Raw genomic sequence first — 27,844 nt, 5'->3', positions numbered from 1 at the left:
AGCATGATCTTTTTTTGCTTTATTTGTATCTGTAAAACTTTTTCTCATAAACTGTCAGGAAACAATTTTTATAAAGCATGGAAAAGGCACCAACAGCACCGCCTCCAGCCACAGTGGCAGGCTCAAGAAGGAGAGAGGCCAATGCATAAAAAATTCATCAGGCCACTGGGTGATGAGGATGCAGCAAGGTTGGTTGCGCAAGGGGCTTTAATTTACCTGGATGGGAGAATGGGTGCACCCCATGCTCTGCCGCTGCAGTAATTAAAGGGACAAGGCCTGTGGAAATTGGCTTGGACCCCGATGCAGCGCGCCATCACCCCCGCCTGTCCGCTCTCATCTCTGGTCTATTCCAAAATCAATTATCTCCAGAAAACAGCTGTAAGGCCCTCACTCCAGCCTCTCACTCCTGAAGTGAGAAACACATTTGAAAATCATTACCACACGAAGCGAAAGGCCCTTTGCATCTTTAACAGTGTGATTTTGAATAAACCATGTTTTTTTTTTAAGGCTGATGAAATTTTACCCCCTTTCAGTCTCCTAGTATGAAAGCCAAGCAGAGTGGCTTGATTGAGTTATTTATGAGGCAACAAGAAAAAAAGGCAGGAGGTGAAGGAAGGAGGGTGATTGTAAATTGTCACTCCTGATGTTTACAATGAACATGGTGGTTCTTGTCACTTTGTCAGTTTGTTCACAGTTGGGGATTTTTGCGGTACCACATTAGGGGTGAAAAAGTTTTAGAATGACCTTGTCATGGCTTTTAACCTCAATTTGTACAGCACAGAGTTTCAGAAATAAAGAGATGGTTATGTTAGTTTTTTCTTTTTTTTTAGATTTGTGCCAAATAAGTTAAAACATAACATATACAAAAAGACAAAAAATACAAAATACTTTGTCAGTGATCTGAAATGCACAGTAAAATGCCTTCATTATTATGTTGATAGAGACAGTGATTTTAGGTTAGCATTTTCTCCCATATCCTTTAATTAATCTTTTCTTCAATATGATTTTCCATCTGCATACTGGTTCATTAGACTGGATGAAAAGTCCACAGGCTCAGTAAAAAATGAATTGTTAGCCACAGGACAGGGTAAGGGGTGTGTGGTGTCAGAGGTTGACTCATCATGTCTGACTATTTCAGGACAAAGAGACGATAACAGGCGACTCACCGGGGAGCTGTCTTCTCTTGCTATTCACAGTCCATTGCACCCTCTGTACTCCAGAGCTGGCCAGAGAGGGAAAGAAAACGAGAACCACTGAATCATACAAAGAATCACAAACTGATGATGGAGAAATCTGTACAAGATGAGTTCATATGGAGAGACTAAGTGAAAGACTTATTCACTTTAGGTAAACTCTCCCTGGGTGTGGACATTGTCTGGCTCTGTACAATAACTGATTGGATAATAGGTGACTCATATTAATCTGAAAGACTGAAGTGATGTAATGTGCGTTAGTGCCACACACTATTGCTAATCAAGATACTTTGGCCATCCCACACATGCTGTAGATGGGGAATATGAGTGCGAAATGAAAGCAGGCTTGAAATCCAATGAGTCAGTCCATGGTAATGCTTGTTATAACAATGTAAAACATAAAAAAAAAACATGTACAGTACAGTAAATATTCAAAAACACATCTTCTACTGGACTGAGCAGTAATTCATGGCTGCGTGAAGCCCGTTCTTATTCAGTCAGCGTAAACATATCAGCACTTAACGCCTCACAGCTGAAGCAAATAAGCCCTGAATCAATTCGTCCTGAATGAAACTCCTTTAGTAATGCTAATGGTGCGCTCACTGACCACTGTGTTATCTGTACTGCTGGAAGAGTAAGCAGAAGCTATAGCCAGCAGGTGTCTAAAGGTTTTAAGAGAACACATACACTGATTATCCAGACAAAACACATAGGATGTTATTACAAGTTTTCCTGAGTCAAAAACCTTAGGCCACCATCAGAATTGAGCAGTAGCCAAAATTTGACAAATGGGAAGCAGGCCTTTGTTTGGTGTATGCGCGTGTGTGTTTGTTTGCCCTCTTGTCTCAGTTGAGGACTCTGAGTGTTCTTAAGGAAATCCCTTCCAAATGGAGTCACTAACTTCCCAGACGTTGTCCTATAACCCCCGTGTTGGGCTACAGGGGTAAAATGAACACAAGAAACAGAAAGCACTTCAGTATTCACCTGCCCAGGAAACTAATCCACATAGCTTTGTTTCTCTGTTGCTCTCACACAATGAAATGCGTAAAGTGAAGCTTCACATAAACGGTCAGTTTTTTATACAAAGGGTTTATCACATGTATACCTACTTGTTTTTTTCCCCCCACTGATCCACATTGTCAAAATATAATGTTATATATATATTGGTACTTGGTTTATTTTTGTTGTGTAACGATATAATATACCCAAGGCCACATCTTTACTCTACACACATAGTTATTACTACAGATTGGTAAACAAGAATGTTTGTCCCTGCAACAAAAGGCATGAATGAGATTATATATTTCTCAGAAATTAAATAATAGACTGTGTCATGGGAGGGTTTACACTGCTTTTATTTCATTTCAGTTGATACTGGTTACAGTATGAGGAAAAAGTGTAATATTAATCGGGTTGCATAAACATTGTCTGGCATTTTCAGAGGCTGCACACCACTGAAGTAGATAATATACAGTTTCTGTAACATAAATACTCAACCAAAATAAAAATAAATCTAATTGTTAAAAGCATTTAGGCATGTTGTGAAATTTGTATTAGTCCTTCAGTTAGGGCTTAAGCAATCAAAATGGGCAGAATGCTAAATGTAAAAACTTACCAAGATAAACATTTTTCCAGTTCCACCAATCACAACTCAATCTCCCCTCAGACCGCCTGCTCCTTATAACTTCCAGCACAATCTGGGTCATAAAGAACTCGAAGCTGTAATTACTTGGTTCAGGTATAGCAAGCAATACAACAAAATTCTGCTGAAACTAGCATAAGAAGCTGTCAGAATTGAGAAAATCTTCATTTTGAGAAAATAAAAAGGACACAATATCTTTAGTGTGTGCTACTGTCTCCATAGGCCATCTTTAATGTACATAAGTATCAACTGCAGAATATTATTTGATACTGTATCTAACATTTAATTTTTTCTCAGAAAAGTCTAGGTGACGTTAAAAAGGAAAACAGTGCTAAACATACCAAAGTACCATGTCAGATACAGTATAGAAGGATTCAAATTAAAGACAATAGGCACTATAAAGACAGCCAAGTGGAGACAGAAATAATAGATTTTTTTTTCTTGCTTTGCTGGAATATATTTAAAGATTTCTGCATTTGGCAGGATGTGTCAGATTGTACATCTAGCCACAGATGCGTGTCCCAGTGAGAGCCAAAGAACAATACGACAATAATAACGTTAACAATTAGCTACACATGTTAGCTCTGTGTTTCTTTTCTTTCTGTCTTATTTGCATCATGCTAATGATGGGAAAGTGTGCCTGAACGCTGGTCTTTATCTCCTGCCCACAGCAGATTGAGTCAGCCCACCCAGCCTACTCACACTGCCTTCGTCCTATTGACGCCCCTAAAACCTCCAACAATAGTATTTGCATGCTGGTTTATTCTGTAATAATACAGATATGCCCAGCTGGATTAAAGCAGGCCAACAAACGTGCTTAGCTGTGGCTAATTGTGCTCGGAGACTGTGCGTGTGCCAAAAGAAGAAGAAAAAAACCAAAACAAATGAGAGGTTCAATTTGATATAACCCACAGCTTTTCCTTCAGGCATCTTGCTAAATACTTTCAAGTCTTTGTGAGGAAATAATTGATTTGTGTATGTGTCTTGTGTGTGTGTGTAAAAGCATATGATATTTGTGGAATAATGGGTAGCTGTTAGGATGGGGCTGGTTAATGGATAAAAATGGTTATTGGAAAGAGAAGTCTAAACAGGAATAAACTGCAAATGATTGACAGTTCATAAATTGCATATGTCTGTCTGATTATTCTGCTGTTGTGGAATAAAGTTTTACAGCAGGCAGAAATACACAGTAATGCCAGATATCCATACTGTTGTTCTAATGCAGATAGAAATGAGAGCATCTCATTTCTCCAGTCTTACTTCTAGTAATGATGCCTAGTCTAATCTGGGCTGAGTGGCAACAAAGAGGATACTGGCCAGTGGACAGGTTAATCACTGCTGGTTAGCCTGTGATGAGGAGCTAATTCCTCCGAAAGGCAAATGGCACATGGCTCTATCTGAGTGCAGATAAGCAGTGTTAATATACATAGCGGAATGAAGGCTTAAGGGCTGAGGCAGTGTTATCAGCAAGACCTGAGACAAGGCAACCTGAAAACAGCCCATACCTCCTTACACAATACACCCCTAGACATTTTCTCAAGCAGAACTATCACTTGAAGCCTGAACCCTAAAACCTGGCCTCATCAGTCTAAACCCCTTATGCTACTCCTTACCCTCAGCCTCCCCAACACCGCTATAAACACACACACACACCTTCCAAAACCAGGCTATTAGGTGGCATGGCTAATTGGAAGATCAGTTGAAGGCATTAAAAGATAAGATACTCTAGAAGCTTGCCGGATCAGCACAGCAATGGGAGACTATCAGGCTTTCACATACACACACACACTGAGAAACCTCTAACAGAAATTCAGCCAGACAAATTACCTCAATAATAATGTTGTCTGTCTTGTTGACATTAGCATGGATGTAAGCAGATTGTCAGTCTGTAGTTTGTAGGGTATAACCCTTTTTTAATCCCACGTTGGAAGCTCATCTGCCATTGTATCTTGATGTGGTGTGAAATCACATTTTCTGGTACAAGGACATTCCAAACCACCTCATACAGTAAACATAGACTTACATGCAGCACACATTTCACCCTCCTGTAGTAAATGCAGACTTCCCTGTCTCCAGCCCAAAGGTCCATCCTGAGAACAGATTTCTAATAAAAATAAAATCCAAAAATATTTGTCTGTTAACACTGAAATACTTTAATCTGAACATGAAATGATTTTTTTTATATAATTCCTGCTATATGCAATGATTCATTTCTTTCTTTCTTTTTTTTTTTTAATAAAGAAGTTTTTCAGAGCAAAGCAATTTTGAGAAGGTCAGACAGACACCTGAAAGGGCTTTAATTTCAGACATCGCTGGCATAATAAATGCTAAATTACAATGTATAGAATTTAGTTTGACTATAATAGTAATAGGACGTTAAGATTCTAAATGCAGAAATGCCAGTGGTGTTTTGGTCCAAGGTTAGATTACTTTATCTATTCCTGATTGAATAATCAGAGCAAAAGATAGCAGTTAGGAAGGCTTTCACAGGATGCCCTTGACTAAGACAAGGGGAACATATCTCGGATTCACATGCATCCAAATGATCATTTAAAAAGGTGAATGAGGGTTCTGAAAAAATGGCGAGGTTATCAAAACACGAACAGGACCCTCAAATTGATAATCATGAATAAACAAAGATTTAATGGAATGCAGACTAGTGTAAAAACAGTATAACCTGCATGAAAAAATTCCTCTGTTACAGCCATGCATAACTGCACAGCAGCAGGCTTTGGTGGCTGTTCTATTTGTCTCCTTAATTGGTGAAGTAACTGGGGTATGTCATCAGAAGAACAGTGATGGGCTACCATGGGGAGGACAGCGTGGGACATTGGCCAGGTCAATGAAGTTGTACTTGTATCCTCAGAGAGCTGCTAATTTGCTGGAGGAAGTGCCGACAAGACCTTTCTGAGCCACGTTTTCCTTTCACAACTCCCTGCTATTCTTTCTAAGGCAGCCCTCCTGTTACAGATCTGGAGTGCTGGGAATCCAGTGGGGCCAGAACCTGGAGAGAGGAGGCTGTCAGTAATGAACCACTTCACATTTGCGCTTACAGGCATGCCGGGGGAGGATGTGGACTGTGCATTGGGTGGTGATGGTAATGGGGCGGTCTGATTCTGGGGCCCTGAGAAAGGCAGGCCTGACAAAGCCTGATGCTGAAGAGCAGAATTTAGGCATTCTTCAGCAATGTGCGGGCCCCTCACTGCAATGGCCCACTTAACACAAGAGCACCTCTCTCACCTGCCAGGCAAACATGGCAGCCCCCAAAACAGTCTCTGTTTACTAGCAGTGCCGCTCTGCACCCATCTGCCCCAATTTAGCCCCAATTGAGTCCCAATTCAGCCATGCTGAGGTGCTGCTAAATATTTGCCCCACTCAGACAAAAGGTGATCGCACCAAAAGCACAATCTTAAACAGATTGTACAAAGAAGTGGATGGCTGGGTAAAAAAAAAACGAAAATGCAATGGTTCTAATGGATGCAAATTATGTAGCAACCAAAACAAACTAATCTGGGCAAAAAAAACAAACAAAAAAAACAATTACAGTATAATTGATGCAATAACTAAGAAAATATTTAATCTCATGATGAATGTATGACATGTTAAAATTGTTAAATACCCCCCCTTTTTTATTTTTTATTTTAGAGCCACAGAATTATCAGGCAGTTGGTTTCATCCATGTGTGGTCAGAGGAAGTATCTATTCAAACCAGGGAGGTTCAACATACCTCACATCCTCAAACAAAGAGACAGAGGTCTGATACAAACAGAATACAAACAACGTCAAAAAGGAGCCATCCCATTCAGAAATGAAGAAATGTCCTACCCAACTGTTTTGCCTCTTAGGACAATGACTTCCTGCTTTTAAATTAACCACCATCCTGACCCAAGAGGCCCCTGTCTTTATAGAGTGGCCCACTAAGCCCTCCCCTAAGTTACCCCAATTTCCGTTGTGCTTTTGTGCCAAGCATGGCCATAGTGAAAGGCTCAGTCACGGTATTGTTGTAGACAGGAGCCGGGGGAGAGTGGGACATTGTACAACATGATCTCCTTTAAGATGCCACTGATTGTTGGAGCCAGCATGAGTCAGAGTCCCAAGTCCAGTACATGATCCGAGAGGCTGCAAATTAAGGAGCTCTTTTTGTACAAACCTCTCATAAATCTATGGTTCACGGCCAGACCTTAAGTCTTATATTCCTCGTGTCTGTTTAAGGAATTTAAAAGCAAGTGCCTTTGTGTAAATCATAACACAATCAGTGACAATTCGATTGTGTTGGGTGTCACAGCTACAATAATAAATCTGGACTGATTGACTGATGGGGAATTTTACAGTTCATTATCCAATCAGACAGAGGCATCGTAACGGGTGCTTGTCACCGAGGGAACTCTCCCGGCGGGGGCAGATGTCACTCCAATGCTGTTAAGATGACAAGCGCTGGAGGACAGCACTAAGAGAGTGACATTTTCCCTTCCTCCCTCCGATGAATGGAAACATGAAAGAAAGGAAGCGCGAGCGTAACGAGAGAATGTGGAAGCCGAAGGACTGGGAGGACACAATGTGACAGGCTCCATTTTGACATCTGAATTAAAGCCAAGACGGGGGAAAATTAGCCAGAAAGAATAACAACGTCTGACAGCATTATCATTCTGTTTATCCTCACCCAGTTATTGCATGCTGGGAAGAGCTACAACACACGCAGCAGCGTTACGGTACTTAGATATGCCTTATCCCGGTGCTGAAATGACCTCAACTGAAATTGATTGGAACATCATGATGTTGTTGATGACATTTTGAGGCTACACTGTGAGAGAGACTGGACTGTAAGGCAGCGTTGATAGATGTACAGGAAGCTGAAGGCGCAAAATTTTTAAGACATGGGAGCTAGAACAGTGGACGATGGGGACTATAGATGAGTAGATAATCTATATATGATCTCCTGAGCATCACCAAAAACCTGAGAAATTGACAGTCATTATCCACAAACTGTTGACAGATTAGTTATGATGATAGTCGATCATAGTCTACAGATGCTTGGTGGCTGTTTGCTGTTTGGGTGTGAAAGAAGTCTCAGTACATAAACAAAATTAACATTAATAAAATTTTATTTTATATATCAACTTTCTGCAGTGTCAATAGCTACAGACCTCAAAACATCATATGGCCTTCAGATTATCTTAGATTAGAGCTTCATGGAATGGGTTTCCATGGTCGAGCAGCTGCATCCAAGCCTTACATCACCAAGTGCAGTGCAATGCAACGCATCGGATGCAGTGGTGTAAAGCACGCCGCCACTGGACTCTAAAGCAGTGGAGACGTGTTTGCTGGAGTGACTAATCACGCTTCACTGTCTGGCAATCCAATGAATGAGTCTGGGTTTGGCGGTTGCCAGGAGAGCAGAACTTCTCTGACTGCATTGTGCCAAATGTAAAATTTGGTGGAGGGTGGGATTATTATGTGCGGTTGTTTTTAAGGAGTTGGGCTCGGCCTCTTAGTTCCAGTGAAAGGAACTCTTAATGCTTTAGCATACCAAGACATTTTGGACAATTTCATGCTCCCAACTTTGTAGGAACAGTTTGGGGACGGCCTGTTAATGTTCCAACATGACTGCGCACCAGTGCACAAAGCAAGGTCCATAAAGACATGGATACAAGTTTGGTGTATAAGAACTTGACTGGACTGCACAAGGTACTGACCTCAATCCAATATAACACCTTTGGTATAAATTTTAGCGGAGGCTGTAATCCAGGCCTTCTTGTCCAACATCACTGTCTGACCTCACAGATGAGCTTCTGAGGAAATGGTAAAAAGATTCTATGAACACACTCCTAAACCTTGTGGAAAGTCTTCCCAAAAGAGTTGAAGCTTTTATAGATGCAAAGGGTGGGTCAACATCATATTAAACCCTACGGATGTTACTCAAGTTAATTTGTCAAGTTCATATATATATATATATATATATATATATATATATATATATATATATATATATATATATATATATATATATATATATATATATATATATACAGGGAGTGCAGAATTATTAGGCAAGTTGTATTTTTGAGGATTAATTTTATTTGAGGATTTAATTTGAACGACAACCATGTTCTCAATGAACACAAAAAACTCATTAATATCAAAGCTGAATATTTTTGGAAGTAGTTTTAGTTTTAGCTATTTTAGGGGATATCTGTGTGTGCAGGTGACTATTACTGTGCATAATTATTAGGCAACAACAAAAACAAATTCATACCCATTTCAATTATTTATTTTTACCAGTGAAACCAATATAACATCTCAACATTCACAAATATACATTTCTGACATTCAAAAACAAATCAGTGACCAATATAGCCACCTTTCTTTGCAAGGACACTCAAAAGCCTGCCATCCATGGATTCTGTCAGTGTTTTGATCTGTTCACCATCAACATTGCGTGCAGCAGCAACCACAGCCTCCCAGACACTGTTCAGAGAGGTGTACTGTTTTCCCTCCTTGTAAATCGCACATTTGATGATGGACCACAGGTTCTCAATGGGGTTCAGATCAGGTGAACAAGGAGGCCATATCATTAGATTTTCTTCTTTTATACCCTTTCTTGCCAGCCACGCTGTGGAGTACTTGGACGTGTGTGATGGAGCATTGTCCTGCATGAAAATCATGTTTTTCTTGAAGGATGCAGACTTCTTCCTGTACCACTGCTTGAAGAAGGTGTCTTCCAGAAACTGGCAGTAGGACTGGGAGTTCAGCTTGACTCCATCCTCAACCCGAAAAGGCCCCACAAGCTCATCTTTGATGATACCAGCCCAAACCAGTACTCCACCTCCACCTTGCTGGCGTCTGAGTCGGACTGGAGCTCTCTGCCCTTTACCAATCCAGCCACGGGCCCATCCATCTGGCCCATCAAGACTCACTCTCATTTCATCAGTCCATAAAACCTTAGAAAATCAGTCTTGAGATATTTCTTGGCCCAGTCTTGACGTTTCAGCTTGTGTGTCTTGTTCAGTGGTGGTCGACTTTCTGCCTTTCTTACCTTGGCCATGTCTCTGAGTATTGCACACCTTGTGCTTTTGGGCACTCAGTGATGTTGCAGCTCTGAAATATGGCCAAACTGGTGGCAAGTGGCATCTTGGCAGCTGCACGCTGACTTTTCTCAGTTCACGGGCAGTTATTTTGCGCCTTGGTTTTTCCACACGCTTCTTGCGACCCTGTTGACTATTTTGAATGAAACGCTTGATTGTTCGATGATCACGCTTCAGAAGCTTGGCTATTTTAAGACTGCTGCATCCCTCTGCAATATATCTCACTATTTTTGGCTTTTCTGAGCCTGTCAAGTCCTTCTTTTGACCCATTTTGCCAAAGGAAAGGAAGTTGCCTAATAATTATGCACACCTGATATAGGGTGTTGATGTCATTAGACCACACCCTTCTCATTACAGAGATGCACATCACCTAATATGCTTAATTGGTAGTAGGCTTTCCAGCCTATACAGCTTGGAGTAAGACAACATGCATAACGAGGATGATGTGGTCAAAATACTCATTTGCCTAATAATTCTGCACTCCTGTATATATATATATATATATATATATATATATATATATATATATATATGTATGAACGAGAGAGAGAGCGAGAAAGAGAGAGAGAGAGAGAGAGAGAGAGAGAGAGAGAGAGAGAGAGAGAGAACAAAATGCAATATATATCTGACCTAAAAAAATTAAAAATATATATATATATATAAATATTCTTGTTTTATGTATTTATTCTATTTTGTTTATTATTCCAGGTCAGTGAACCCAGCAACTTTAACTGATCCATTCACTTTAATTCTGACATTAGTGATGGGCTTACAATAAAAAATAATAATAATAATAAAAAAAAAAAGTAAAAAAAATTACTGGAGAAGTTTAGGCTCTAAACACTGGAGGATATTAGTAACTAATTTGTGATGGAGAGCAAGTAAAAACATTTTACAATTCCAAAAATAAAGTACAGCAAAATACAATTAAAAAATAAATATGAAAAAAAAAAAATTTTAATAAATAATTTCTTCCAATGGGTAATTGTTGTAAAATACTGAGGATACCTCCAACTATGTATCCTGACATTTCAGGATATTGATATTATATAGGGTACTAATTGGTTTACACACTTTTACTGTTTAATTAGGCATTTTGGTGCATGCTAAGACTGGTGAGTCCACATTATCACATTAAATCTTTTTATAGAATGGATTTACTGCATAAAACAAAATAGATTTAAACCACAGATATATAGTTAGATAGACAAAGTTAGAGAGACAGAGAGAGAGAGAGAGAGAGAGAGAGAGAGAGAAGATCTCCATCTACTCAGAGTGAGGGCCCCATTAACTTGACCACTTGCCCTTTGCGCACAAAGGCTTCAGCAGCCCTTTACTCCTCCCATCCAATTATGTGTGATTAGGCTGAGTGTGCTGTGTCAAGATGGAGGAGAGCAGAAAAGACACGACACTCTTTCTCTCTTTCCTTCTATCCCACACACACACACACACACACACACACACACACACACACACACACACACACACACACACACACACACAATTCAGTTTAAACAAAACCAGCAAATCCTTCTAAATACAGCAACTTTCTATAGTCCTTAATGATTCTTCAGTCTTTTTATTTATTAATTTTTTTTTTTTTTTTTTTTTTTTTTTTAGCAGTGACTCAAACAGCAGAACTAAATTTGTTTTCAGTCAGGAGAAAAAAAAAAAAAAAAAAAAAAAAAAAAAAAAAAGGGCAGAGCTTGATCAATTAGCTGTCTTGTTACAAGCTGTGATTACTAAGGCCTAGGCTCTCACAGAGGCTTCATGTGGCATAAGCAGGGTCACCGCTGATTCACAGCCTGCGAAACAGGGACCCCTGATGTGTCCTTCAAACTACAAATGATAACAGATGACTGTCTTGGGTAATTATTCAGACGAGGGAACGCAATGATATAATGGCATTATCAAGGCAGGAAAATGCATCCGTTTGCAGAAGGAGGAATAATAGGATGCCTAAAAATGTTTTAAAAACACAGAAATTTTTGTGTAGGAGTTAAACACACCCAAAAACTGGCCTAGAACTATATTGGAAGGACGAATGAGGAGGTTGGGGGGGCAATATTAAAATTCATGGCTCTCTTTGAAAGCATTTGTATAAGAAAAAGATTACGATGGGCTGGGAAGGGGGTGCTGGCATTATCAGTCCTCTTCGTGCTCCATGCTGCCTGCTCTCTCCACTGAGACTGGAGGGATAAGAGGATAACTGGGTCTTGGTCAGATTGAATAGAGGAAGCTTGTGGAGTGCAGGTCACCCCAGCTGCTTTTCCACTCATAGCCAATCCTTCATATCCCTCAGACAGCGCCCAGTGCCCAGGAGAAACCCAATCGCTAACTGGCTCCCAGCTTACAGCTAATGAAATACACTAAAGGCTTTAAAAAAAAAATGGTATTGAAACAGCAATGCATATGATGTTGGGGCAGAAGCAGGTGCTGAATATATATAAATGTCAGAGAACTATGAAATGATGGAGGGCATTGCTTTAGGGAAATACATTTCCCTATAAATGTAGACCTGCTCTTTACAAATAATAATATATGCACTAAATACCTGTAAGATGTGTAACTAATAGGATCATTAAGAGATTAAGAGTTGTTAGGTTACAGGGAAGGTTAGGGCTTAACAAAATGCATTTACATTTTTTTTAAACCTATAGTAATGAAATTGGCTAATGGTTTCTTTTAACCTAAAGCGATCAGATTTGATGTTGCTTTTGTCGGTCATGCAAATTTTCTAACAGCTGCTGAGCTGCTGAGAGATGATTTTTTTTTTTTTCCCCCTCATGTAATCACTCCAAAAATGGCATTTCAAGCAAAAAAATATAAAATATTTTGAATATAGTCAGATTTTCTAGTATTTCCAATCCAAGATCAAACCCAAATATAAGATTAGAGAACCTATTTCTAGACATTTCTAAATCTAAATCTAATTCTAAATCTAAAACTAAATCTAAGTTTTAACATTTTCTTAATTGAATGGTCGGATTTTGCATCTTTCTAGAAATTCATGCATAAAATTAGAAGAGATCTGGCAAAAAGACAAGATTATTTATTCAATCTTACAAATAGCATTAATAATCATATACTGTTTTATTTTAATGTTAAAATTGAAAAAACTAGTTATATTTAATATCAATATTTTGATAAATATATATTTGCAGTGTTTTCAGGGCAAACAGAATCAGCTTCATCTTAACAGGCTTAACATTGCACTCAACAGCGTCTAAAGGAAGATAAGGGGAACGATTCAATCAGAGACTAATCCTCACCTGCCCATTCCAGTCCACCCATATACATATGCATACCAAACCTCAGACCTTCTACATGTTCTACTTCCTGCTGCTAAGGATTTAGTTTCCTTTTTTTTAAAGAAATGAATGGATGGAGTGAGTAAAGTGATGAATATGTTTGCAAGTATGTGAAAAGAGATGGACAGAGAGGTGTGACAGCTTGACTAAGACCACTAGCTGACCGATGCATGACCTGAGCACAGCTTCTCAAATCTGGAGTGGAGAGCAGGTAACTCTACCTGGGCACTTAATCCTACACTTTAATTTTGCCCGAAACTCGACCTGCTTGCCTGATCCTAGCCCTTAATTGGAGGGTAACTCCACCTGACTTACTGATCCTGTATTCTAATTGGAGGGTAACCCTAGCTGGCCAGTTAATCTGGAGTTTTTTGATGCAACCTAAGTGCCACAAATTGTGCCAAGTGTCACAAAAATATCTATCAGTACTGTGCTTGATGGTATTTAGTTTCAGCCTATTCAGAACTGATGATTTGAACACAGACTCTCTCACAACTCTTGCATGCCCCTGCCTGCACTTTCTCCTCCCTCCATTGTATTGCCAAATCTTGTACTGCCGCTTACTTTGAAAAGAGAGAAGTGATCAGGAATGAGAGGCAGTTGAGGATCAGCTCACTCAAAAGGTGGTGGATTTTTTTGTGTTTGTGAGGTGTAGAAATACATTAGATTTTCTTCATAAAACATTTAAAACACAGTGCAACTATCAGCAAAAACAAAACATTTTCAAACGGTGGCTAAAGGAATCACACTTTTTTCTCTCTCTCTCTCTCTCACACACACACACACACACACACACACACACACACACACACACACACACACACACACACACACACACACAATACAGCAAACACCAATAATAAAAAAAGATAAAAGTAAAGTATAATTCAAGCATGATGACAAGAAAGGTTCATGATTGCATATATAATTGTTAGATAATTGTAATACTTGCACTGGACAATATAATGCACAGAAAAAAAAAAACTTCTGCTGGGGTTTTCTGAGTGCACAGTTATTAAAGATAATGGCAAGGTCTGGGAGAAGATATACAAAGAAAAAAATTAGTCATAGCATAGAAAAAAAGCCTCATGCCAACATAATTATAATAATAATAATAATAAATACAAAATCAAAGTCTGTTTAGCAAAGATTAGGGGGGAATTTATATTAACTGCAAATAAAAATCATATACTCATAACCAATGTAATATACTCTGAATTAATAAAATGTTCTTCGTTAAATAAAATACATGATATAAGCTCAAATGTCTTATTTAATTTTTGGATATATTAATGCAATCAATAAAACATTTATTTATTTATTTATTTATTTATTTATTTATTTATTTATTTATTTATTTATTCATTCATTCATTCATTCATTCAAATCTGGGCCAATCAAGGACAGATCCAAAGCTCAATTATTAAGAGGATTAGCTTAAAGTACCACATTTACCATATTTTAATACTGTTATTAATGCTGTTTTTAATTAAAAAGTGACAAACACAGAGGGCACCAACATTACAAAAATATTAAACATCTGGCTCCTGTGCCATACCACAGCTGTCCCTCATGCCCTCTATATTAGTCAGTCATACAGCCTTCCATCATTTTCACAAAACCCAGGCCATCAGACCAGGTCTTTGTTATACCCGTCATATCCTCTGGACTGGAAACAGGTTTCCTATCTAATGCTTTCTACATAGATTTCCATAATAAACATGCACACATTGAATCCTGAAACATATGAAGGACATAGCCTTTTCTCCAGAACACCCTCGCAAATATATTCAATCTATGAACCTAATTTCAAGGTGGAAAAAATGACTAGGTAAATGAGGATGGAGTCACTCGCTCCTCCTATTTCCTATCTTAGTAAATGTGTGTGCATGTGTGTGTGTGTGTTTCTGCTTGCAGCCAACCATCTCTGAAAAAGGTTACAAATGAGCCACATCCCCCAGAGAGTATTCAATTTGCTCCTTATTTTCGCAGTCAAACGTGTCTCTTTATCAAAGTGAATAGTCCGACCCTGTGCAGATAAACAATAATCTCATTCAGTGGTTAATGTTTTCCCCCTGCTCTGCACTAAGCACAGCCATGCCTTATCTTTCAGCCTGGGAGCTGAGGGGGCTCTGCTTAGATTAGCCAAAGGCATCAGACAGATAAGGACAATAAATCCAAATTGCATATGAAAAATATTAAAGCATTATTATGCTTTATTAATCTGGTCATTGCATTATTTACACTAATCAAGGGTTTGACTTTTTGGGTAGCAAAAAATAGAGCAGGCATCATGTTTAAAAAAATAATAAATAATTCAATCAAACCTGTCGTGTGATAGAACAGCTTCAGAATTTGAAGAAGGAAATAAAGTTAATTTAATTTAGCAATTTACCTTTAAACTTCATTTTGCTGTCTTCTTATGACTGAAAGATGTTATATAAATTTAAAAAAAATTATATTTGCATTTTATATATTTTAATAAATATTTTTTATATATATATATTTATATATATATATATATATATATATATATATATATATATATATATATATATATATATATATATATATATATAGGGTGCAGCTACACAGAATCCCTTGATTCACAAAATATATATAAATAAATCTCAAAAGGTAGATGTTTTAAGATTTAAAACTAGTCATTAAAAGAAGGTGCAGCATGGTGGTGGCAGCATCATGTTTTTTAAACTGCTTTTCTGTAGCCACAACTGGGGCTTTTATCAACCTAGAGGGAATCATGAATAGATACAAATACCAGTCAATTTCAGCGCAAAATCTTCAGGTGTGTGCCAGTAAGCAGATGATGAAAAGGATTTTCACCTTTCAGCACGACAATGACCCAAAGCATACATCCAAATCGACAAAGGAATAGCTTAACCAAAAGAAGATCAATGTTTTTGATTGACCTAGCCAGATACCAGAACTAAATCCTACTAAGAATCTGTAGGGTGACCTGAACACAGAAGATGCCCTTACAAACTGATTGATATAGAATGTTTTTTAGAAACAAAAGTGGGGAAATATTGCCAAGTCAAGAAGTGCTATGATGATAGACTCTTACACAAAAACAGAATGGTGTGTGTGTAATATATATATATAAAGAAATAAAAGATGGTTTGAAAAAAGTAGTTTAGTGGTGCTTTTTCTTTCCTTTTTCCCCCCTGTAGATACATTTCTCCTGGGACATTCTTGAAGAACTGTTTGTTGGGGTCTTGACAAAATAAGGGCAGATATAGGTGCCAAGTCATCTCTATCCAACACATTGACCTCATATCTCATTATAATCTGCTTAAACCTCACCCATGTTCACCTCATCTGGACAATGAAACCAAAGTGATAGTCTGCAAAATTGGGAGAGCACTACATTTGCTAAATTACTCCGCTAAAATCATATGGTGTCGCTTAGAGATGCTTATCCTAATCACTCCTTACTTGGCGATTAAATATTTAGTGGTATGTGTGTCCATGTGGAAGTGATTGGGAGGTCGGGTGGGGGGGTCTGAGTACCTATTTTGTTGTTTATTTATTACAATGAATGCAGTTTACCAATTTATTGTGTTTTAAGGTAAGGTAAATTAAGGAACACTTATACTACTGCACATTGCACATGGACATGTGATTAGGTTACAGGTGAGTCAGAATAAATTCATTCTGGAGATGACCTATTTAACAGATTAATGCATGCATAATGCAAATAGATCATTAAAATATGACATACATATATGATAAAGTTATTAGTAGTTTAAAATGTAATGCCCAATATTAAACAGTAAAAATAAATAAATAAATACATAAAGAGTTTAGAGTTCATGTATTATACACAGTATTATAAAAGTCAATATAAATATTTTCCATATTATTCAAAGGTTTTGCAATAAAATGTCAAAAATTTAATATTTCTTCTTTTAATTGCTACCGAGTTTCAAAGAATGGCATACAAATATCAATATGAATTCTCCACTGTAGTCAAAATGACATGCATAAAACATGCATATATCTTTCATCATTTTCTGTACACTTCAAGATATGTATCAGTAAAAGAGTTTTTATATCAATAGCAGGAACTGTTTGTTCGTGCATGCATGTGCTTTCCAAGTGGTACCAAGATAAAGGATGTAGGATGATGGGTACAAATACAGTACAATCGCAAGTTAATAAATATTACAATATTTTATAAATATGTAAAATCTAGTTTACTATCTAAGTACAACAAAACCTTACCAAAATTAATCAATTTTTATATTTGAATTAATGCAGAATGGAAAGAGTGTGTGTGTGTGTGTGTGTGTGTGTGTGTGTGTGTGTATAGGTAAATATAAATATATTAAACTCTACGATATTAAATATTAATACATGTTATAAGGAGATCAAATAAAAGTCAGCTAACTACCATCAACATGCCACCCAGATTACAGATTTTTGCAGTACTTGCCATCATGGAAATCATGAGACATAAAACCGTTCAACACACCCCAGTCTTCACTTTTTCCTAATCTCCATTTCCAAATAATTATTTGCCTTTTTCACTCCACCATACTGTATTTCTTTTTATCCGTTGCACAGTGATGCAAAAAAAGATGTTGAATGCTGTGCATCAAGCCGAAGTGATGTGATACAATATCCTGTGTGGCAGGGACCATCTGATCCACATCTTTCCTCAGGGATGGAAGCTAAAAGAGGTGGCAGATGGCCCGAGATGGCACTTCAGTCCTGGCCTTTAGCACTAGCCACTCACTATTTCTGTCAATGTAAGAGCACAGATCGCTTCCAAACTGACAGTCATGCACATTACTCTTCTTACCAAACATTTGCTTAATGTGGTTATTTTTACTTCACCTAACAGCGCAATATGATGCATCTTTTTTTTTTTTTATTATTATTATTCTTTTATATACAGAGGAGTTAAATTTTTCCTAACTGAAATTCAAAATATATCTATTTTCCCAGAATGCTTTATGTGCTGGGAGTTATATAGTCAAGTATGAAATCCGTGATCTCCGAGTGAAGAGGCCGTGCTCACACTGGCAGGCTCTGATTAATAATCACTCATTATTCACACCCACTACACTAAAATTACTCCTGAGGGGGAAACAGTATTTGTTCCCCCGGCAGGGTGCCCAATCCAGTCTCCCCCCCACTCACCCCCTATAGCCAATCACGAAGCAGAGCCCAACCCCTTCCAACTACACGCTGGGAAGGTGCTTCTAATCTACAAAGAAAACAATGGAGACTAAATAACACGTTTATGTCTGCAATCTCGTCTCTGAGTGTAAATACACCACAAGGAGGCACGGCAGGAAGGACAAGGGGTGTTCCAACAGTCCAATGTCAAAAGCACTCAAAAGGACACTAATGAGTACACTAATCTTCAAAGACATACCTGGACCTTGAATTAAAATTATAGTCAATAACTATTTGAATGTAAAAACTAAATAAATCCAGTGTGCCAGGGTCTAGAGCAAAAACGTCACACGAAAAAAAGACAAAAAAAAAAATTACATATTAAAAAATTTGCATATACCTCATAGTCTTTCCATAGTTATTCCCTTTTGTTGTTTTTCCTTATTCTAATCATTAACTCATATCAGTCAATAGCTTTATTATCTGGTAGCCTGGGAGCCTCTATCTTGCTATCACCCTGTAGAGTAATTGCATTGTGACAGGGGATGATGGGGCCTGAAGAGCCTTTCATTTGCAGGTTAGCATTTATCAGTCAGAGCCATCACACAGCTCTGTCACTCTGCCATGGGCTCACTTGTCCTGTTTACCTCATGTCCTTCATATAACTTTGTGCTATGGCATTTTTACATTTTGGCTTCTTAAATATCACCATGAATCTCAATGATCATGGAATATTAAAAAAGGCAACCCTAACAAATACAAAGCAAATAATAATTAATGTTTGAGAAGTTATCAGACTCATAGTCAAGGCACATATTCACATAAGCATCCACTTTCACAATGTAAAAAAACATTGTCTTTCCTATTCAGTTTGAAACCTAGCTGCTTACAATCCTTAGTGATTGAGGATCAGTGAAACATGGGTAAAACTCAGTACAGCTTGTGTGTGAATAAGGCACTGTGACTTATGACATTAACACTACTAAATAAGCGTCCAAAACCTCTTAAAATGCTTGAATTGCAAGTATAGAATTCTGAAGTAAATGGACTATACACTGGCATCTGGTTGACACACATTGCTGGAAATGCCTGGATTCAATTAAAACTCAATGACATTATATAGACTGGATTCCCCCTTCTTCTACTCTGTCCCTGGGAGAAGGACAATATGTAGCCACAAGTGCAAGTGAAAAGATTTGATTTTGTGGGATTCAATCTTTTGACAGTAGTTAATTCTAGGGCTTATGAAGAGAAGTAATTGATTTCCGGACTTCCACCTGTGTGCATCTTTCCCTTCTGTGAATCCCTTCGATAGCCTACACTTCTTTTTTGTATTAGTGCCCTTTAACTGTGCCAGGGTTCAAAAGAATTAACCTTGATTGGGATAATTGAGCCCAGGCCAGAGTGGATTGATTATGTTTTATAAACCTATTCTTGTCCTGTCAGCACCCTCCCCTTGCCCATCCTCAGCCTTTCTCTTCATCTCTCCCCTGCCGACAGTTTCACTGCCCCCCTCTTCCACTGTCATCAATGTTCCTTACATTTCGGCTTCTTCCTTTTTCTTTGCATACAGTTGGAACAATTCAGTGGCAACTGCAGCAGTTGTAAAAGAAGACATCACTGTTAATATGGATCAGGCTCCTGGTTAGGGTTAGGGTTACAGGTATCCACTTGATTTAACGGTAAGGATAATATCAATACTGTAGAATAACACCTCCAACACAAGCCGAATTACCAAAGTGCTCAGCTGACTGCCAGCTGATAGCATTAATCAATAGTCAATGCAGTTCACTTGACGCCATAAGAGAAGAGAGCAAGCTCTCTCAGCCCTCTTAACTTCGAGGCACTCTGTCGAAGGGTTGGGGGGGACAGATTGCCTCATGAGGAAGGTTTTAAGGGTGTGTGTGTGTGTGTGTGTGTGTGTGTGTGTGTGCACCCATCAGCAGCTGAGCCACACTGAAAAGGAGAGGAGGCAAGCAGTCAATATCATAAGCGGCTTACAAGGAGGCGTCCACTGCTTCTCACAACAGATAGAGACTGACTTGTATAGCAGCCCTCTCTGTCAGCTCAAGATTAGCTGCAGCGAGAGGGATTTCATCACCTTTATTCAGAGCGGAAAAAGGACGGGAAGATTGCCACTCGGGAAATGTGCATGCACAAGCTACTGTAACACCCGAGAAAAACTGCAGGCTTTTCAACACTCTGGCCCTATCCTTCCTCCACAGAAGCTGATGATTGCTCCACACTCCACTGGACTCGGTGTGTGTGTTAAAGCCGACGGCACAATAACCTTCAGCAGATACATTAAAGGCCCTCTAACATGGCACAGGTGACTGCCGGATGAGTCTCTGATAGCAGAGAGAGGAAATGGGTGAAGACAACTTTACTGCATATATGTGATTACGACACTCGCCGCCTACCTCAGACACACTTACAAAGCTTCGAGAGGTCTGGAGTGATTTGGATTACAGATGGCGTCGAGGCACAGCTATAAACAGTATCCACGACACACAACATTAAAATCAAGGTCAACAAAAAGAGAGGGTGGTCAGCTTTATAAAATATAAGTAGCGTAAAAATGTAAATGTTTTTTTTTTTTTTGCCTGGTTGAGAAAAAAAGAAAAAAAAACTTAGCCTTTGAAAAACTTCATCCAGTCTGCTTGGCAAAGCACATCCTCAAACACTGGCAGCTGAAATCATTTCAGCTTTGATAAGCTACACACTTGCACACATGCACACACACACACACACACACACACACACACACATCACAACTGAGAGAAGCCAAAGGGATTGTTCACATCAGCTTGGGTTAAAGCAGCGAGGTGTGAGTGTGTGAGGCCTGGAGCTCTCTGTGCTAAACACAGACACGTCCCTAAGTGTACTAGAGCTGACGGCCACCATGTGCACAGCTGCCCCCGTCTTCACAAGCCTCCACTTTCACCGTCTTCACAACACACACTCTAATCTACACTAAGTTCCCCTGCCCTGCAGGTTCCAATTTCTCCCAACCGCTTTGTCCACTCATTTAACAGTGCTAATCTTCTTAAAAGGTTAAAATGGCGAAACATTTTATAACACGTTACCGGATCGCACAGAACACAATCTCTATCCGAAGGGAAAAAAAATGAGAGAAAAAAAAAATTATATTTATATAAAAAAAAAAAAAAGAAAAAAAAAAAAAAGAATTTCTTGGACCTCTGCGGTTGGACCATGCCCTGATATTCCGAACATTTGAAGGCAAAGGGGCAAAGATCAGCATATTCAAATGGGATACGTTCTAATCATAAACCCAGTCATGTCCTGTCTCCTCCATTCTCTTCTTTTCCATTCAGGTTAATTTCTTGTTAACCCTCCACTTACTGTAATTACTGTCCCCAATTACCTTTTAAAAACAGTGTAGGGTAATTTGGCGAGAACATCTTTTGCGTTTATTCTCCACTTTTGACTTCTGTCTGACAAACGTTGCCACACAGCTCATAGCACACTGGCAGCTTAATTTTTGTGGTAAAATAGTTATTAAAAGCTGCATATTAAAAAACGATTCACAGCTGGACATTCAGTGAAGGAACCCTACATTTTCTTCATGGTTTAAACAAAAGAAGCAATACATATTACTAGTAATCCAATTTATTATATGGCTACACTAGTTATATACTATAGTCTATAATAAAAGTATAGATTATGTATACATATGTTGCAAGATTCAATATGCTTTTTAAAAAACTTCCAGGCAAAACTACAGTATGTACAATACAATACAAAACCCTCATGTTCATGTGTGCTGCATCACCTGACTCGATTTGTTCTTTACTGTAGTTACACCTCGATGTGGCCTTGATGTCCGTCTGTGCTTTTTATAATAAAGCAAAGCTCAAAGCAGAAGGCAGGAGCACTAAGGGAAAAAAGGAGAGCTGGGGTATTAGAAACATCATGTGAAGCTGCGTCGAGAACAGAGAATATATAAACACATGCATACAGACACATATAGACTGTAAACTAAAACAAAAATATGCTCTTTTTTGTATTTCTAAATTATTTGTAAACTACTACAAAATGAGAGACCCCGAAGCACTTTACCTTATCCTCGCCACTATTCCCTACAGACTCCTGCCACTTCTGTTTGACAGCACCAACTATTACAATCTCCCACCCACATTATTTCAAATTATTGCAGGAAAAAACCATTAAAAAGCCTTAAAGGAATAGTCTAGCAATTGTTTTAAACAGAATTTAAGTTGACTGAATCTTCAGCACACTGGACATGTAATTACTACAGACCATAACTTGACACATGTTGGCATTCTTTAAAAAGAAAAAAAAAAAAGAAAAGAAAAAAAATGCTTTCTCCAAAGTAGTTGTTGAATACTGTCAATAAGATTATTATATATATTTTTTCATAACTTCATTGGTCAATGACATTTTGAAACTATTATCTTTCCTTTTTGTGACTACTTGTGGTTATTGGGTACAATTTAAAAGTTCTAGTAGTTTGGATTTATTTTTATATTGTATAATATGCATTCATGTATTTAACAGCTGCCCCTAGACTTCTATCATAAGTAATTTACCAGTAAAGAGATTTGCGACTCTCCTTAATTCAGAGCAATCAAAATGATTGTAATAATACAAATGCTATAAAGTGGTGTATTGACATTACCATGGGAAAAGTTTGAGTCACTGATCTTTTAATTTGTAAAGGTTTATGGCACAACCTAAAGTACAGAATTTATTTAATTTAAACACATTCAGGATATTTTACAGTCTAATGCAGCTGAATTTCATAATTAACACAGTGGACTGTGTGGCATAAATGTAAACTGCCAAACTCTGTCAAATATTGCTTGTGAAAAATGTATATAATCGCCTGTACAATCAATAATTACATACATAAAAACTTTACTAAAAGAAACACTTCCAGATGTGGTCAAAGAGCAATTTCTTGTGAGGGATTTGTGTTTTCTGATTCTTTCCCATGTTTTTCCCTTTGTTTGGTGTTTATAGCTTTTGTAACAGGTCTTATTGTGTTATTTAATTTATATTTGAAAAATATTATTGGCAAGAAATGGATTTGGGATCAGTTTGGGATGTGCTAGAATGAAGGGGGGGGGGGTGTAGAGATGGGGGGAAACAAAAAAAAAATTATTTTCATTCAGGGTTTTGACAAAAACACAACTACATCTACACCTTTGAATCAATTGGAATGCTATATATTTTGCTTCAATCTCATATGTATAACAGTTATAGTTTATTTGTATAATTAAAAAAAAAATAAAGTTATAGTTTATTTGTATTAATAACAGAGTTAAACATCCCTGACAGTGTCCATTACAGTGCTAAGGGCTTTATTTTGAGCTATTTGGCTTCAAACATTTATTTTTTGTATAGTGTAACACTGCAGAGAACAGGGGCGGCTTGTTTCCTTACATAGCTGTAGAATGTAATTTTCATTCACTTTTCCGGGCTGTCTTTATGCCATAGTAAAAAAGATTATAATAAAATGGCTGAACTAAATACCAAAAAGCATTTCTAGTACCAGCCACTGCGTGTCATACTCTTTTAGAGTGTATAATGGCCACAGAGGAACAAATCATATTTAACTTGTTCCTTAGATGAAGATTCTCTATTATTAGATTTTGGATTCATGGCCAAACAGCATTTGCCAATACCTCACACAAGGTTAATGGAGTTGTATTTATCTGACCCTCTTAACAAGACCCTCCTATTGCCAACAGTTTATCAAGTCAACTGCTGATGCAGTTCGGCTTTTACCAGACCAGAGATCTATGTACTCAATAGCCTTCTCCTTTTGGTCTTTGGTGACTTTTAGCTGCCTCAAATTGCTGCCTCTTTATCCATATGCATTTTATGCTGGCAAGAATTGAAAGACTGGTGCTCTCCATCAAATGCATTGCAGTGCTCTTTTTTACCCTCAGAGCTGAATGTGTCTAGTGTAAAAATAAAAAAATAAAAGCACTGCGAGAAAAAGAGGCACATTGCTAACAGGTTTCCTTTAATTCCGTAGCTGCTCGGTGCGAGTTAGTTCTTCAGACCGAATTCTCAGTCCATGAATACATAGCTCTCGTCGTGATAGGAAGAAAAGAAACCCTAAAGCTAGTGAATGACCATATGCACATGTCATCTGTGACACACATGCACACAGATACATACACAGAGACGCACACAAAATCCGCAATCAACATCCAGCAGCTTTGTGTTCCCTCCCTCCCAGTTCAAAAGCAATTGCTCCTGCAGTGGTGAATATGAAAAACAAACAAACACTCAAATCACTTCCAGCAGTAAATTACCTGTGTCCCGATTACATCTGACCCTTAACCCCACCTGTCAGCACTTAATTATAAACCCTCTCATTGCTATGTGTGCTCCTCAGAGATTGGCCGGTAAGCACCAGTCCCCTGGATTTACAAAATGTAAGAGTGTTGCTTGAACAAGGTAGAGACTCCTAGCGCTGGTATCTTCTCAAGCGATCAAGAGAACTGTTCTGACTGAGGCCAATGTATGTGGTGATAAGTCCTACAGCCGGTATTTTAATGCACTCAATGCAATCATATGTCAGTGGTCATATCTACTTTATAACCACTGACTTCATGCGACTTATCAGTAAAACAAAACAATTAACCTCCTCAACATCTCCACCTCCACCCCCCATCACCCTCTGGCACTAAAGTGGTGCATTAATCATCTTAAGTCTCTGGTCAATATTCAGACGGCGAGGAAAGCAGCTCAGCACTCTGCTTATTTAACGGCTCACTGCTTTCGCACCTCTGTGGATTAGAGAACAACCTGCATTTACGTATTTATTCCCTCCGCCGAGACCTGCTCATCCGCCACTCTCCACTATCAGACAGACCGAGACAGAGAGAGAAAGAGAGTGGGAGCGAGAGGAGAGCGACCTCGCTGGTCTTCCGTCTCCACCTGGAAACCATGTCCCCCTTGCTTCAATGCACCTGTGCATGTTTGTATATTCACTTCAATTGATACCAATGGAGAAGTCAGTGGATTGAAACCTTGCACTGTATTAAAGTGCTCGGCTATGAAATTGCCGTAAAAAACCCATAAGATGAGCAGCTAAGCAGGAGACATAATAGCAGATTGATGGACAGCACAGCTCTTAAAACATAAGAGGCACTTAAGAGAAATAACCGAGTAATGTCTTCAAGACTTCGTCTTTTTGATGAGCTTCAACTGGCACATCACTTTAACAATGCGGGGAACTTTTTTGCATGACAGCTTCATTTTCTAATTGGATGACACTTTATTACTTTATTGTCCACATTGCGGCAACCAGGAATGATTTCTAAGTGATGAATTTAGAAGATGCCTTAAACTCCACACATAATGATGGTCACATTATGTTTTAAACAGTAGCACATCAGCCATGCTTTAAACCAAAGTGGACCCGAGTTAGAAATCTTCTCTCGAATTCAAAAATTTATTTGTATTCTGAAAAAATAATATAAAATAAATAGACTATACAATGTATACATGTGTGGACTGTCACATTCATGTTGGTGCTGGGTCATCGGGAGGTTATAGAATGTGAAGATAAAGGTGTAATTCCAATTGGAGCATAAAAAGGACTGAGGTCAGCTTTCAGGCTTGTGGGCTGACCCCCAGGAATAGAGTTCATTTCCAACCAGGAAAATGGACCAGTTGAGGCAGTGAAGGCCAGAGAAGATAGAGGCTGATGGGTGCAATATTGGGCATTGCAAAGAGCTCTGGGCTGAATGGTGGGGTCAGTTACTGGGGCCATTTCTCCAAATAGAGCTGCCATAGAGACTGCCATGAACGGTGAATGGCAGGGGAAAAGCTGGCACACAAAACCAGATGAGGCACAATCACCAACAAGAATTGACATAAGGTTCTGTCAAGGGCCATTTTAATGATCACAGTCACAATTCCAAGCTTTTATGTTCCAGAGAGAAAAGCAGAATAGAATGGACCTGGTAAATTCTTTTCATAAGAGGTCAAGATTTCAATGCAATTTCAATGTTTTTCTTTCTTTTACATAGTTTGAGTGCCCAGAAAGTACAGGAGCTCAATCAGAAGCTCTAAACAGTCTGGTGAATAATGAACAATATTGGTGCTCTCCAAATTAAAACCCCATTACTCGCATGTAATATTCAGAGGCTCTAATCCAGGCTTTTAGCAAGTGGCTAGATGGCTTTGTACGTTCATGGGGCACCCCAGGACAGGAGAAATCTGTTCAGAGGGAAGACAGAGACCAGCACTACTTTAAATCTATCCCAAGTGTCTAAACGCATCAGCCAGGTGCATAATAATCATCATTCTCGTCATCATTTGTTGTGTTACAACACATGCAGAGATGATTATATAAATCATTCTGGTAGCAGGGTCTGTGAACATTGTGTGGAAAAATTGTAAGTTATATATTAGTTTAATGGGATGACTTGTATTAAACCTGAACACATACGGTAGTTCACTCTGCCAGTGACCAGAGTTGGAGCTTTGCTTAATCCTGCCCCATTAAAATATGAAATTAATCAGAAAAAAGGATGCAATTATATCAGTATAGTCTTTTTGTCATGAAAGGGGCCACACCTGCTGCAAACCTACCCAGGGTGACCTACGGAAATAGACCAGTCCTTCATCACCAAATTATACTGAAAATAATGGGCGGCAGCAACAATAATAGCATAATCTCTAAATCCACAATACTGATTGAGAACACCTTTCAGTCATGATTGCATTATGATGGACAGGCGGGCAGTAAGCTTATGAAGACATAAGTTTAAATATAGCCATATAAGGACATCATTTCCCTGGTCAATCTATTCAACCGGGTTTCTACTAACAAATGCTTCTGTCACTAAAGAATGTCTAACATCCTGACTCTTGCCCTCACTGTATGCTTGATTTGTGTCCTTGATCAGACCAAAAAAACACAGCTAGATACACCCCCCACTTAAATTAAAAGCTACATCCGATCACCAGAAAATCAGGGATAATCCTATAAAACCATACCAACCTAGCCAGGCCTACGATTATACAATGAGGTGGATAGCAAAAGATTTCCGAAGGACCTGAGGTGTTCGAGTTATGAAAAGGTGATGGAAAAAAGGGAAGAGGGAACAGACCCTTTCTTCCGTTTCTATTATCCACAAAGCAGTGATATAAATAAAGTGTATGAAAAATAGGCCTTGTGTGAGTGCAACTATTCACTTATGCATTAGTTCCCATCCTCTGTGCCACACTCATTACAGTCATTAATGTCAGACATGAACTACTGCAGAACTACTGCACTCACGTATACACACACATTACATTAATCACATCCACTGCTTCCAGCACGCTCACCTTTCACCTCAAAGTCTTTTGTGTTTGGAGACTCAAGTGCTTCTAAAGCAACTGTTTTTACTTTTGTTCTTTAAACTGATTGCTCTGGATTCAAAGCTACAGGAGACATCGGAGCCGTTCGGTCCATCTAAA

At 38.5% G+C, this 27,844-nt stretch overlaps 1 long non-coding RNA gene across 1 annotated transcript; it reads right to left on the bottom strand.

The window, feature by feature from the left end:
• Positions 1–54: 54 nt before the first annotated feature.
• Positions 55–27,844, bottom strand: LOC124388739. The gene is made up of 6 exons (XR_006926463.1): positions 27,713–27,844; positions 22,167–22,268; positions 4,859–4,939; positions 2,809–2,890; positions 1,167–1,222; positions 55–406 (listed from the first exon to the last, which is right to left on the bottom strand). It is a non-coding gene; the product is annotated as an uncharacterized LOC124388739 (long non-coding RNA).

The sequence above is a fragment of the Silurus meridionalis genome, chromosome 7 (genome assembly GCF_014805685.1).
Source record: "Silurus meridionalis isolate SWU-2019-XX chromosome 7, ASM1480568v1, whole genome shotgun sequence".
In the NCBI taxonomy this organism is placed as follows: domain Eukaryota; kingdom Metazoa; phylum Chordata; class Actinopteri; order Siluriformes; family Siluridae; genus Silurus; species Silurus meridionalis.
The sequence above is the reverse complement of the archived record's forward strand: the minus strand, read 5'-3'. Positions and strand labels throughout refer to the sequence as shown.